Genomic DNA, 13,985 nt, shown 5'->3' on the forward strand with positions numbered 1-13,985 from the left:
TTGTAATGGGCAAAATTTCAAATGTCTATAAAAGCATACATTTTGTTTCAGTTTACTTCAAACTTGGCACATATATAGAGGTAATTGATATGATGACATCACCACATGCATAGACATGATGACATCAGCTGGATCAATGCCAAAATAATCCAATCCAACTTTATTTGTAAAACACATTAAAACAACCGCAGTGGACCAAAGTGCTGTACAGAAGAATAATTTAAACCAAAATAAAAGAATAAAATACAAGAATAGATTAAATAAAAGAAAACATAAAAAGCCATACAATTAAAAACACCAAAAAAAAAAAAAGAACAATAAACCAGTACCAAATAAAAACAATAGAATAAAAATAATATGTTGTATAAATAAGCTATAATATGTGCGGGGGATGGAGTTTGTTCTGCCTGGCACCACTTGGTCTAAATTGTTTTTAAATCTAAATTCTTATTATTGTACTCTTGTGCTGCACTCTCAGAGTCCTTGTCCACTATAGTGTTGTTTTTTTTATCCAGCATCACCCAAACATAAATAAAATCTTAAATGAAGCATTCTGCACCATCCACCTGTGTGCTGACATAAACATATGCAGTTACATAATACCATTATTGGCACACACTGCGTAATGCTCAACATTAAACTGACATAACCTCAGTGTGAACTATTTCATGGACCAGCGCTGTGTATGTTTTCACAGTCAGATTCATTCCATAAGAGCATTCAGGTTGAGGTTACAGTAGATAATAGTAAATACTGTATGGAGTGAGGAAAACTCCTGTTGTTTTTTTGAGGCTATGAGCTCGCCTTGAAGCTGGAGGAAATGTTGTAATCACTGGACTCTGGTAGAGAACACCGCAATGGAGCTGCAGATGATACAACACTGTGGTGGTCATGGAGTGAAGGCAGGAAAACGAATTCAACAGGAGAATACCATGCTGTAGTGTACAGCTTGATGTGCTGGGAAAAGCAGTATAGAACAGCTACAGTAAAGGCTCTAACATTGACAACACTATAAAAAAACAAAACAAACAAAAAAAAAAAAACAGAAAAAGCAGATCACTGAGGTAACACTGTTTACTGCTGCTGATATAACCCTGCTCTGTTTATCCCATGCATATGCATCAGTCTGCTTATAATATTCTTTCATGTTAATGGTTTTAACACTGAACATCTGATACACAATGCGTGACACACTGTGTGCCGTCACCAATCTGTGTGTTTAGGGATGATTTTATCTTGTATTTTGCTTCTTCCCAGGACTAGAGAAACTGTTAATTATAAATCACTAAAGTACTTTTCATTGACTGCCATGATTGCAGTAAAAAGGCTTATCGTGTGTAAAAAGCACCACCCTGAGAGCTATGACTATTCTCAAAGATAGTTAGCAGCTATTATACGTTTTAATGGTAACTGCAGTGGTTTTATCTTTAATTTAAGAAATAGTAATTTCATTACTTTAGCTTTATTAACTTGCTTTATTATCTAATCATCTGAGCAGATCACCTATATCCCTTAATCTGATGATGATCCTCCTCTTCATTTCAGCCAGAGGAGACTAACATGAAAGGTGAATGATAAGATTGATTGCATGAGTGTAATTACCAAGAGACCACAATTTAGTAGTGATTAGACGGCTTCATGAAACGGTCCTTTTGAAGCTATCACCGCATGAAAATAGTTCAAATAATGTCACTAGTTATCAATTTTTATTTACTGGATTTTTTTTTTAATTTTTTTGTAGGTGTGTCCTGAGCTGACTGATATTATTTTGTGTGTATTTTCTTTTTTTTCATCAATTTACTGAAGAAATAGTCTGTTTTTGACATAGGCTTATCTATCTATCTATCTATCTATCTATCTATCTATCTATCTATCTATCTATCTATCTATCTGTCTATCTGTCTATCTGTCTATCTGTCTGTCTGTCTGTCTGTCTGTCTGTCTGTCTGTCTGCTTACAGTACTTATAGTATTTATTTATCTCTGCAAAAAACACAATTGATTTAAACCCAGTAACCCCTGAAATACATATTCCTTCACACTAATTAAAAAAATTTCTCCTATGCTACACTATAGACAACACCCAGTGGAATGTTAACTAGAAAATAGGATATGGGCAGGTCCCATTAGGACACATTAGTATAAGCTCTCATATATCACCTGGCTTTGGCCTTGACTCTGAATGGAGGACAGCTTTACCGACGACAAATTAGCGATGTATAGAAGTAGGAAGTGGCACTTCGGTGTGATGTCAAAAGTGCAATAAATGAATTCATCTAAGCCTTCACTCTCCTTGCAATTAGTCTATGTTAAAGTATCCCATGTACAGTCACCTCATTAGACCAGGACAGGTCAGAGGCATTGAGAAAGATTGTGCATACATATGTCATAAGATGCATGTCATTGTGATGTGATGCGAGAGCTGCAGAACCTCACGCAATTATGTTGCAGATGAAGGTGACACTAGGCCTGCGGGGCAACAGCAGGTGTGAAACCATTCCTTAATCCTCTGGAGACAGATGTGAGATAGAATACATTACTCTGCAACATTAACAAGTGTCTGAAAATTATTTAATTACCTGTTCATAATTGAATTATGCATAGTAAAAAAAAAAAAAAATTAAATCAGTTCTGTATATAAAGGGTCCTGGTCTTTGTGGAAATTTAAAATAATGCCTAACATAGAGGGATTATAGGTGAAAAAGTATTTGGTTATTTTAGGTTTTTAGTCCACAGTAGGAATCATTGTTTTACGGCATTTGTATTAACCTTCTCTCATTTTGATAGACAGCATACAGCAGCAGGTGATGTGATTATGATCTGTTCACTCTGGAGACTCTTTGGAAACAGAGTGAAGTATCACACTGAGCAAACAGCGACAGCAGCTTTTAGAAACACCACAGTCTGCAGGTGAGACAGCAGAGGCCAAAAGGTTTCGAGAAACACTTTGACGGAATGATAAATTTGTGTTAGATAAATGAATGAATGAATGAATAAGTGCAGTCCGAGAGGGGTTTTCAGTCACATGCTTTTGATTCATTCAGCCTCAGAAAAACTTTTCAACGGCATCCATCAGCTCCCTTCAAATTAAATGTGATGATAGTGGATACATGAATGCAGAAATTAGGTGAGTAGTTAGTTTTTTTTATTTTACATGTTGATACATAAGCTCGTTTTCCCATGACAGCATCCCATATGTGATATTATGGATATGCTTTAAAACGCAGTGCAACTAGATTCATTTCAGATCAATTTCACTGAGGAAATTAGAATATGGGCCAATTTTGCAAAGGGGCTTTAAACAATCTGTGTCTGCCACCATCTTGTATTTGTCAAATCATAGGTCCTATGATGTCATCAGTAGGGGACAGCCCTCAGAAGGAAGCCATTGAGGATTTAAATAATTTCATAAATACCAAAATTGACCCTTCATGTAAACTGAACTTCGAACATGTTTTATTTGGCCTTTCACAAATTGATAAAAATAAATCCAGAAAAAGATATATCATCAACCTTTTAGTAATATTTGCCAAATTTCACATTCTTTTCACTAAATTTGCACACCAGCATCCTAACATTATTGTTTTTAAAGCACTTTTTTTTCCAATTATTTAGATAATTTGAAGAATATTATTAATTCTAAAGCAAGAAAAACAAGGAGCCTATGTCAAATATATAATTGTATTTAATTTATATAATTTCTATTCCTGTACCTCGAGCTCTTTTATTTTGTTTTGATTTATTTGTTATTTTACCTACATTTGTATCTATATATTAGAAATGTAAAATATTATAATATCCTACTTTGGTGTAATATTATGATGTTTATATGTTGTTCAATTGTTCATTGTTCAATTAAATAAATAAAAAAAAAAAAAAAAAAATAAATAAATAAATAAATAGATTTAAAAAGGACGCCATTGAGGACAGATATGACAGGACAAATACAGGAGATATCTACTCATAAAATTGTAAATTTCATGTAACTGTCTCACTGTAGCCTTTCTCAAGTTACATTTCTCTGCAAATTTGGTACCTAAATGTTGTATTAGGAGTGGGTGAAAGTCAACTTAGTGTTTTTTAGGTGTGATGTTGTACATGAGCCTTTGCTACCTTATATATGTTTTATTTCAAACAGTATTAAGGGGAATCACATCCAATTGCAGCTTTCTGCCTAAACAAAAGGCACATATGACAGACCTGTATTTATTGGGACTTCTGGAATAATTTGTTCAGGGAGATATCCTTCAGATCGTGACAAAACCACATTTGAAGTCAGCTGAAACAAATTTCAATGTATTATATTATTGTGTATTGCACTGAGACAGGGGAGAATTGAATCACATCAAACGGACTGCTTCAAACATATTATATGTTGATTAGATTATTCAATCTATATCCAGGTGCATATTGAATTTGTCTCAGAGAGAGAGATTCATAACCCTAGAATTGAATTTAGGGGTGTTTGTGGTCCACAATCTCATACTTGCTGCTAGACTGTGCTGATGAAGATGAAATGTTTCCTCTTGCTCACAAATCAGGTTCTTTGAAACACAAAACACATTGTAAATGGATGGAATTCTGCCTTGGCTTCCTGTTGAATTAATTTCAGAAATGCATAGTATTAGTAATAGTCTGTTATATAATGACTTGTGGGTAAACAGATGTTCCATAGCAACTGTGGCTGTGTTTGACACCTCAGCTGGCCAAAGTCCAGTATGCATTCAGCCTGTTTTCGGGTGCATTTATATGTAGAGGCAGAACATAAAAACATACATTTCCTTGTTATTATATACTAAACCTTAAACAAAATTAAAGAACAGTGGTGGCAACTCATATGTACCAGTATGTGAATGGAATTCTGCTTTTTATTGGCAATAATGAATACTTCTTGCCATCATCTATTTTCAATTCCGATCTTAATAAAATTAGAGGAGCTGATTTTAACCCTGTAAAACCTGAACCATTAAGTCATTGACAGAAAATTCCAGTTCTTTGAAACTGGAGCCTTTATTGGTCCTTCTGAACAACCCAAAAAAATAAATAAATAAAAATTCACATGTCAGTTTCCATGTATAAGTTTCAATTTTGTATCATATTTGATACATCGGGTCTCATGTTGAAATATCATTACTTCTGAACAAACAAAAACACAATATAACACAAACATGTCTAACAAATTGGTAATTCCTTTTCAGAACTGTCAAAGTTCTGCCTTCTTCCTCATTAATGACAGTCTTGTAATGTCGCTGAAAAGGCCTCTGGTGAATGAATTCCTCCCCCCTGGTGGGTTATTCATGTATTGCATGTATCTAATTGTATGCATCAGGTTTTGCAAGAAAAAAAAATTCACACTGATCATGTAGAGGGCTTCAAAATTCATGTATCAAATATGATATGTTTGGCACATAAGTTTTTACTTCTTCCTACTCCTTTTCGAGCATGTATGATTTCATTTCATTTGTTTTGTTTATATTATTATTATTATTATTATTATTATTATTATTATTATTATTATTATTAATAATAATTTACTATTACTATTATTATTTATTTATTTTGTTGTTTGTTTGCTTATCAATCATTTGTGTACCAGTACTTCTTCCTACTCCTTTTCGAGCATGTATAATTTCATTTCATTTGTTTTGTTTATATTATTATTATTATTATTATTATTATTATTATTATTATTATTAATTTACTATTACTATTATTATTTATTTATTTTGTTGTTTGTTTGCTTATCAATCATTTGTGTACCAGTACTTATATTTTGTTGGCTGATTTTTGTTTTGATTTCGTTGTTGACATGTTCGAAATAAAGATTTCATTCATTTCATTATAGGGTTAAAGACCGATATTCATCAAAATATATTACATAACATTATTTTTTACAAACAATGCTCTTGATTTAGCTGTACAAGGGAGATTAAGACAAATAATAACTGTTTCATAACATTACTAAACAGCATGATACTTTTTGTGCAAGTTTGCTTTTTCTACAGCAGTGCAATACATGAATAACGTCTACATATAGCATAGAAAGACAATGTAAACACCATGGGCTAGGTTGCCTCAGGAGTGTCATTAATAATATTATTGTATCATCATGTAAGCTACAGTAGAGGGTAAAACTGACCTTGTCATACATTTAGCCGAGAAGGACAATCACAGCACTAATCGCTCAGTTACAAGAACATCCACAGAGAAAGAACTGCAGGATTCCTTTAATTGTATGTACTTTTCTTTCCCTATTACACTTTCCCACCCTCCATGCCTTCCTCCTCTTTTAACCTCCTCTTCAGGTGTCAGTTTTACCATGCAGTGCGGTTCTTTCTTTTGCCCAGTGGCATAATGAATCACATGGCATGGCACTGGTTGGCAGGGCCCTGTCTCCTCTCAGCTGCCTGAGGAGCTATGTCAGATTGATGTACCAGTCACCTAGAGACTCCTTCGCATTGTGATTAGAGTAGCCAACCATCCACATCAACCGCAGAGGGCTTTACCACAGCATGAATAGACACTCTTTCTTTTTTCCCTGCCTCTCACACAAGTGGACAAGGACTTAAATAGCAAAGGTGATGCAGCAGTCACCCGAGCTTTGTCACAGGGCTTCAGCATGTTTGTGCCCCCAGCTATGTTTCCTGATGTTAAGCCACTCATTAAGCTCAAACCCATTCCCCTTGAACACAGCACGCTTCCAGCCATATTTTTTAATTAGTTTATTTAGCCTTCCTCCTGACTCAAGGAAGAAACTGCCCTCCTCTAGCACTTGGCTATTCGTTAGTGCTTTACTTAACTCCGCAGGGGCTGTAATTCTGGCAGGATTTCAAATGACAAGTGTAACTACAAAGGTGACTCAGAGATTTAGACATAGTGTAGATGATAAAGCTGTACTGATACAGTTGCTGTTGTGGGATGGGTTTGGGTTTACCCAAAAAAAAAAAGAAAATGTTGGAAAGTGATAAAAAAGCAACACTTGGTGTAAAAAAAAAAAAAACAAGCACAACAATTAAGCATTTCATAATTTAATCGTATTTGAAGCAGGCAAATTAGGCTTGAGATCATAGTGTCTTTGCCAACTCATTCAATTAATCATAAAATGCATAGTATTACCTTCCTGATATTAAACTGCAAAAGCATTTTCCTCCTTAAGATGTTTGTTTCCAACATTTTTGTAGTTTATGCCATTTAGTCTCCTTTACAAGGTGCAATATTATATATCAGTGGAGCTGTTTGTGCATTTTTAATCATGTTTTTACTAGTAATTTGCTGTGTTTGTCTGCACTGTCTGTTCAGCTACTCTCAAGCATGAGTTAATTGTTAACCATAATTTTATTTGTTGTCAGGGTTCAGTTTAGGTTATCACTGAGAGCATGTCAACAGATGGAGTACAAGTACATGTGATCATTGACATTCATTTGCATAAATAAATGCAGCAGTTTCATTTTGTGTATTATGCCATTGCTACTGCATTGCAGTAGCGAAGAGTTTATTGTTTTTCATGGGTTGAAAACTTGGCACAGGATGCTAAAAGCTTCCATTACACTTGACCAATCTCAACCTTTTTAGGCTAAAACATGTATTCTGTTACCCAAACAAAAACAACTTTTAGAGCAACCTCTAGACAAGTTGAAAGAGAGAAATCACATCAAGAGAAAAATGTCAAAGAAGGGATTTATGTAACACTACAGAGAAAAGTCCTTCAACTATGAAATTGTTCTGAAAAGTACATCCTCAATTGTTGTGATTTTTAAAAAGCTTTGGTGTGGAACCAAGTGAGTTTTTGTACAAAGTGGAGCTAAGCAAAGTTGAGTCTTAGAAACAAGAACATTTGTTCAACACAAAAAAAAAAAAAAAAAAAAAAAGACAGGCTCAGTTTTAAAAGGTTGGTCTGAATGACACCACGGACAAGCCTCTAAAGCATGTTGCATAAAACAGCTGCATGAAATTACTTACAATGGCAAAAAATGGTATGATTTTAGATGCAATTTGTAACAAGTACAGGGTGTTGTAGTGGAGCTACTGTTTGAGCCTTTTTCATGCTGACAGACATTAAGGAGCAGGCCGGGCAGTAGGGTGCTTTGGGTGAGTTGGCGTGTATCCTCCCCTCTTGCCTCCTCCTGCCACTAACACGCTGAGATGGCACTTTCCCCCACAGACATAGGGATTGAAGGGATACAAAGTGCAAATCAGCTCCCTATCTCAGCTGGCAAAGGTTCATCTATCTGTCCATCACTCCAGTCTACAAGCTATCTGGCCCTATTTATTCATAAATCCCACTCACTCTTTATTCATTGCAGCCATTTTGTTTCACAAGGTTTTTGCAGAGGCTCGCACATGCTGACACACACACATACACGCACCGTTTAAGCTCCAGTATAAGATTGCATCTTGGTCGTGGCGTTTTCTGAAATTATTGAACGTGCTAAGGAAGTGATGCGATGCAGACTGATGATATGAGAGGAAATTGGGAAATAAATACAAAAAGGAATCTCCCTGAGTCTTGCCAGTGTTAAAGTGCTCCCTATCATTATTCAGCAGACAGGAAAAACAGCATGCCAATTTAAAAGTCCTGTTTATGGACTTCCATCAAATTTATGGCTTCATTTACTATCTGCAATTGAGGTCTGTGACAAGCTGTAAGGGAGCATGACCAGATTCAGGGCTGTGGGGAGGCTGTCCTTTTTCTGCATTAGAAAATATCTTTGCGCGAGTAAACAAACTGAATACTAAAACCTACAAGAAGGTTAGCCTCGCTCATGGATTTAAATTAGATTATGTTGCAAAGATGTGTCTGTATATTTGATTGTTTAATCTCTAACTCCAATAAATTATATGGTCACAGCATGAGGATTTTACAGTTTCCTCCAACATATATTATAAACACAGTGTGTGTATTTCATCCTGATAAGGTGTCATAATGTGTGATGTAGTAGTAGTAGATAGCTACTGGTTGCAAGGTGTGGCACATTGTTTTACAGTTCAATTTCACCCCGTCAGCAGCCCTTTGATATCATAGCTGTTTGTTTTAGCCATGAGAAGGAACCTCGGCCTTGTATGACAAGAGGGCATATTTTCTCAGCGTATGGTTCAGAAATCCCTGGCCCTGCCCTAATGATGTCACTTGGTATGGGATGCACTTCGAACTACGATACACTCCATTTGGGTGGTTGCCCTCTTTCCATTTGCATTCTTTACATTATTTGTTTGCCTGTAGCCATTCTCCATCCCTCTGTCTGCCTTCATCTGTCCTGTTTTTTTTTTTTTTTATTTATTTATTTTTTATGTAGCTACCGGCCTTCCTTCCTCTCTATCAGTCCTGTTCGCTGTCCTGACAGTGAGCTGTAGACTGCAGGGCTACTAGGATGGTCTGCATGCTAAGCTGGGAGGGGATGGAGAGAGCTGAGGCCAAGGCTAATGCAGGTGACCTTGAGGCTGGAGGCATGGACAGCATTCACATGACTAGAGAGAGACAGAAGGATGGAGACATCCATCACATTTTTATTAGCCCCACAGAGTATTGCTATTTGCATTACACTGACGGAAAAGCTCCCACTTCTAAGTACTTTTGTCATGAGCCATAGCGAGGCTTTACTTTCTATATTTTGCATTTCTCTATTGCTTTTTTCGTTCCCTTGTTCTCTTTGCTTTCGCGCTAGTGGTTGAGCCTCTGCTGTGAGTAATGAAGTTCCTCCCCCTGGCACAACATCATAGAGTGCATCTTTTTTTTCCCAGGGCCTGGGGAAAAGCTTGGGCACCCACTACTTTGTATGAATAAATTCTCAGTCAACAACATTAATCTAAACAGTAATTGGCCACCACCGCTACACCAGCCCGTGTTTTATGAGCAGGCGCACAATGGGAAGATTGACTCTGTAAAGCCGCACATTCAGTGGTGTAATCTAATGACATGGCTGTGTAAATAAGCAGTGGGGAGGCTCACTGATAACTTCACACACAGTCACACGACATACCACTTCAAAATTTATAACTGTAGAAACGTTTCATGTAATCATAATTTTGCTGTAAGTGGTTCAGAGGTAATATCATTGCTTGGTCTCAGGAAAAAATAGTTCAAAAATGGTGTTTCATTCATTTCCGACCAGTTTTAATTACTCCTTTTTCTACTAACCAGTGTTTTTGTGGCTTCTTGTTAATTTGAACTGATATCACATTGATTGAGTGGCAATAACATCTCTATAATGTCTTCAGCTACACAGCTGAACTTGTTTGCTACTGCATAAAATAAAAAGTTTTGTTTGCATTTATTTAAGAGACTTCATTACTGGGAAATGCGTCACTTTGCCACAGCTGCAGCCACAAAAATATATACTGTAAAGGAATAATGTTGGAATGGCAAATATGTGTTGTGATGTACACGTGAAAGAAGCGGTGAAATATTTATCAATGCAGTCTCTCATTTTGCATGTTTGATGTAACAAAGAGGCATTAACATCCTTCCAGTAGACCAGCAGCTGAACTGTCCCAGCCTAGCTTCATAATTCAATTAGCATCCTCCAGAAATACAGTATGTGGCCACAAAGCCAGCTCATTGAAAGCAGGACAGTTAAATTTACAGTAAGGGACATGCTATAAATCTTTCATAAGTGCGAGATGCAGCATGAATTAACTGGGTCTCATAAAAGGCTTTTTATCTTCAATATTCATCCAAGAGCCTCATAGTTCTCTAACATAACAGATTCTTTGAGCTAACCTGTAAGTGTTAATTAAAGAGGAATGGGTTTCCGCCAGCTTGCAAATCAATAGGGTGTGTCTGTGGATTCCTCGGAAATCTCCACTTTAGTTGGCTAAAATGCATTGCAGCATCATTTCTTTTGTGGTGGAATGAATCAGGCTAATGGGGGACCATAGATTTAGCCTGTCAACTCCCGGGCCATCTTTATGGCCTAAGAGCCATTAGACATTGGTTTGGTGTCAGTCTTGTCTGACAGACGACCACCCTAGGGGGTCACAGAACAGGGACAGTCTTCCAAAAAAATAGACCCTCACAGAGATAACGAAAGCAGAGTTTCCACAAATGACTTATTGCCTGTGGCTTTGTATCCCTTGGCGCTCTAAATTTGTTAAAGCTGCTTGGCTATTTTAATCTTGGTAAGCATTGTAGTGAATGGGGGCAGACGTCAGTGTGGATTGTTTCTCGAGCATTGCAGAGCTGATAGCTGCTGGTGTGGGTCATTTGGATGTGAAGTCATGCCCTTCATCATGCCTGAGTGCCATCCCATCATGCCCCCTGTGATTACAGCTTCTGCTGTTTGCCTGTGCTTCCTGGAGGGAGACAGTTGTCAACACTTTCACTGTTTGTCATTGTCTGTAAAACCCAGTACCAAGATTTTGATTGTGCACTCATCCACATTGTTGGTTTGGCTCAGGTTCACTTCCAGGGCAGAAAGTTTTCTTGAGCTGCTGAAAAAATCCTGGTATTTGAACCTTCACCGTTCAAGATGAGTGTAAGCTTTAAAGATGGTAAGTGTAGGTTCACTGTTTGACACTAAGGAAAAATGTTTTGATGATTTGAAAAGAGAAAATATATGATTCCTCTCATTTTGTTCCCTAGCCAGTTCTGATTGTATTATTTCATTGTGTGCTGTGTAGATTAATGATGAGGGCCAGGTCGTATTCAAGTCAATCTTAATGTCGCTTTTATTGTATTAGTGGCATTGGTTCAACTTTCCCAGAAAGGATCAAGAGTCTGCTTTTATGTCTGAGTGATTGAGAACAAAGGTTTTTGCTCTGTCTCTAACATGTTTGTGCTCTGTTTTCTCACCTCAGAAATGTGGTTAACATATACCACATTCAAAGCAGCGTAGATGCACAGGGTTATTGACAGTAAAAGCCAGTAAATAACTAACTGTATCGATTTGCATTGTATCTCATCCATCTCTGACAAGGGTCTATTGAGATGAGATCAATACACTTTTCAACATGCATCACTCACATACTATTGCTTTTAAAGAATTTGTTTAGGACAGACAACCAATCCATCTCCATGGCAGTGGGTGCTGTGACCATGAGCATCCATATTTGTTTGGCTTCTTCTGCGAGTGTTTTTTTCTCCTCTAAATTCTTTTAGTATTATTTGACCCCAGCTTCCCTCCCCTCAGCAAACTTGAGGTCAGCGGACCCTCAGCACTTGAAGCAGTCTGGAATAGCAGTCCAGTGAGACAGTTCCAGGCAGCATCCAGGGGTTAATGCACTGTGATGGCTCTGGGTGCATGGCACTGGTATGGCTGAATGAACATCATGTTAAAGCACAGTGAGGCTAAACTCTGCCTCTCCGATGCACAGGCCACAGATTGGCCTTCTCGCATGAGAACACAAAGGAGGATACAACTGTGAGTAAACAATGCAAAGACGAGCAAGGAAATAAGCTATTATTGTTTGGTGCTCAGAATCAGCTCCAAGCCTGGGAACCGTAATACCTGAGCAAAGTGGGCTCATTTCTACTTCAAGGTTTGTAAAGGGATATAAAGGAGTACGACAGTGAAATATCAGTGGGTGGTGGGTGTTTGTTGGCAGGAAAGCTCCAGCAGCAGAACTCTCCATTTGATCCCTGTGGCTCTGTTCCATCTGGCTATACACTGACCATGTTAGGGGACAACTTGCCACTGCTTCATGGCAACACAACACTTCCTCATGTATGATAGGGGTGGGTGTATTATCTTTCAGTGAATCAACTTTTTCTTATTAAACATATTGTTTGGCAGCAGAGCCACGATAGCCTGCCAGGAGAGAAGCTTCTTAAATACTTGGTTCCATATACATCAAAGCAGTTGATGATTTTATTTAACCCATAAAGACCCAGTGTGACTTTTGCGGCAGTCACAGAATAAATGTTTCTCCCTATTTAACCTTTCTTAAGTGATTTATAACCATTTATTATCCTCTGTACTTTGCATTTGTACAATAAAAATCTGGAATTTTCCCATGTTTAATTTACTGGTCATGTAGATGTTCATAAAAACTCATATTAAAGTTAACTGTAATAATTTCAAAAACAGAAAAATGAAGAAAATGTGACTTTTTCAACAAAATTGATCATTACCTGACTATAAATCAAGTGTGTCCATCCACTGTCATTGATCCAACTCCGTGGGTTTTACTGGTGAATTAATGTTATAGAAGATGATGGTGTTTCCATGGTGACTACGGAGCCTCTGAACGTCCAAATGGGTCATATCTCATGACCATGAAAAGATGACAAACTGTATTTTAGACCAATTGCTTGGATGTGATGATAGGATTAATGGATCAGAAGTTATTATATATTTTATACTGGTGGATGATTTTGGTCGCCAGTGGTTGTTTGGGTTTTTATGGGTTAACTGATCAATATGTAAGTTTGTAAATTGCTAAATTTCCATGCTTGTGTGCAGAAGTTTGTGTTCTGTCTTGTGGTAAAGGCAATTTTTGTGTTGACATTAGTTGACTCCGTATCTAAGCTGATGCTAGCAAGTGTTGCACATTATTGCAGTTTCATAGGAGCAGAGTAGAGGCATTTAAGAACCCGGGAGGGAGCATAAAGATGTTTGTGAACACACTAACCCATGTTCTCAACATAGAAATCAGTGCAGAGGCTGTTATCATGGATGTAGGCAGTTGTTGTTAACTTAGAAATGGAATTAGCTGACATCAACAAACACCTACCTCCCAGCAGGATACACACTCCAACACAATCCTCATGAAAAAAACATGAAACCCTTTCCTAGTGAACCTGTAACAGCCAAAACATCACATGAGGTTGTAAGTTGCAATTGCTTTAAAACTCTCGAAAAAATGTTGAGGTCAGAAGAATTTAACAATGTGATAACAGAAACAGGATCTTTGTTGTCAAAGATATGTTTTTCATGGACAGATTCAGAACTAGTTATTGCTCTCTCAAATCATATTCTCATCTAGCTCACTGTTTCTGTGTTTGGAAGTTAAAGACACAGTTAAACACATTGGGAACATTTGCATTATTTT

General features: G+C 37.1%; 1 protein-coding gene across 43 annotated transcripts in view; it reads left to right on the forward strand.

Annotated features, from left to right (window-relative positions):
• LOC115434544 (neurexin-1a) overlaps positions 1-13,985 on the forward strand; it is a 283,978-nt gene that overhangs the window by 80,864 nt on the left and 189,129 nt on the right. The window lies entirely within an intron of this gene.

This window comes from Sphaeramia orbicularis, chromosome 15, assembly GCF_902148855.1.
Source record: "Sphaeramia orbicularis chromosome 15, fSphaOr1.1, whole genome shotgun sequence".
In the NCBI taxonomy this organism is placed as follows: domain Eukaryota; kingdom Metazoa; phylum Chordata; class Actinopteri; order Kurtiformes; family Apogonidae; genus Sphaeramia; species Sphaeramia orbicularis.